This window comes from Leptonychotes weddellii, chromosome 4 (assembly GCF_054177405.1).
Source record: "Leptonychotes weddellii isolate Sample4059 chromosome 4, ASM5417740v2, whole genome shotgun sequence".
NCBI lineage: Eukaryota > Metazoa > Chordata > Mammalia > Carnivora > Phocidae > Leptonychotes > Leptonychotes weddellii.
Window position 1 is genome coordinate 131,615,824 of NC_138372.1, and position 1,863 is coordinate 131,617,686.

The following is a 1,863-nucleotide window of genomic DNA, read 5'->3' on the forward strand; positions in this document are numbered from 1 at the left end:
CTCTCATTCTCTCTGTCTCAAATAAATAAATAAAATCTTTAAAAAAAAAAAAAAAGAGACTACATGTAACTCAATTAGGTCTCATTCTAAAAAGCAATGAGCAGGGCGCCTGGGTGGCTCAGTCGGTTAAGCGACTGCCTTCGGCTCAGGTCATGATCCTGGAGTCCCGGGATCGAGTCCCGCATCGGGCTCCCTGCTCGACAGGGAGTCTGCTTCTCCCTCTGACCCTCTTCCCTCTCGTGCTCTCTGTCTCTCATTCTCTCTCTCTCAAATAAATAAATAAAATCTTAAAAAAAAAAAGAACTTAGAACCTAATGTGGAAAGGTAAAGATTTTTTTTTTAAATGGAAATGACAGTGTTTGACAATAAATAAAACTGTATGATGCGCTATAAAATACTTGAATAGTGACCTACATTTTGAAGTAGACCATACTGTAGTTTGGAAAATAAATTCCCTTACATTGAGGGGTCATGATTATTTAGAAGGGAAAACCTATAAAAATGCATCTTATGTGTTTTGATTACTAGTTGCGATCTAGTTACAAATTTTTAAAAAGTCTTTTCTTAAAACAAGTCGCTTGAGAAACTCCTAATTTGTCATGGTGAATGTCTTCTCAGTGAAATAAAATGTTTGTTACGTGAAGCTTTCAGAGTCTTTAGATGCATGAAAGTAGATTTGGTGAAATGGATTTCCTGGTTTAGTTTCCTAAATTGTCATAAAACACATTGGATGACACAGATTAACCAAAGTTAAAATGTTTCTGCTGCTGTGAAATCTATTAATCTATATTTCATTTATTGGATTTATTCATACTCATCTATTTCCCCAAAGGATTTGTGATGACTGTTGCTTCCTTTATAGGTATGTCCTGAATATTGTTGGCTGCTCCCTTGTTTTATTTTGTGACTCTAGCTTTGCGCAGTGGTAGTATTGTAGCCAATGAGGTTTATCCGAGGCACGATTATTGCTATTTTGTGACTCTAGTTCTCCTATTCAACAACAATATACATGGACAAAGTTGATTGAGAAAACAACCTATCTAGGAAAGAAAGGCAGAATCCAGACTTGGAGGAAAACCTTTGTCAAAAGTTATAAGCAAACTTTTCTTCTGCCCCAGTGGCTCTGAGCTCACTCATAACCCATAAAGTGAAGATATCCATCACTCAGTGAGGCAGTACCTGCACCAGTGGGAGGATGAGAGCCAGCGATTGCTCTTGCTGGCTGCTGAGCTCCGGCAATAATCTTATAACTATAATGGGAGTTAGGTGCCCAAAGGAGAAAAAGACAAATATAGGCCCAGGACACCTTAGTAAGTTATTTCAGAAATAGGATGAAGACTGAAACAGAAATTAGAACTTGATACCATGAACAGATAAACAGTCAGTTCTCATTCCTTCTGAGTTGTCTAGGTGATTTGCAGAAGACTGGGGAATTGCTGGATTCCCCTCTACTTTCAGAAATAGATGAAGTAATTAAAAATCTTCCCCAAGAGAAAGTTCTTGGCCCTGGCGGAGCTACAGGAGATTTCTATAAAACCTTTGGCTTAGCCCTCTCTGTACATTTGCTTGACGAGCTCAATCACTTGAGGGACTCAGGTGGATTCATCCTTGCCAGCCCTTACATCCAGATTATCTTAATTGCTAAAAGGGATAAAGATACAGAAAACTGTACCACATTTAAGTTCAAACCCCTGATTAAAGTGGATATCAACTCTTGGAAAGGATCCTGACAGTTCTCATCATTATTTGGAATCTGGGGCACAGTGACCAGGCAATTGTTTGGGGATGGGTCATTCTTTGCATAAGATGATTTTTTTTTTAACCTGGATCTCAGTTCTGTTAGACTCACAGGGCATTGATGCT

At 38.5% G+C, this 1,863-nt stretch overlaps 1 non-coding gene across 1 annotated transcript; it reads left to right on the top strand.

Moving 5' to 3' along the window:
* The first annotated feature begins 911 nt into the window (after positions 1 to 911).
* On the top strand, positions 912 to 1,045 carry LOC115940055 (U4 spliceosomal RNA). Its single transcript, XR_014145011.1, has one exon. It is a non-coding gene; the product is annotated as a U4 spliceosomal RNA (small nuclear RNA).
* The last annotated feature ends 818 nt before the right edge of the window (positions 1,046 to 1,863 follow it).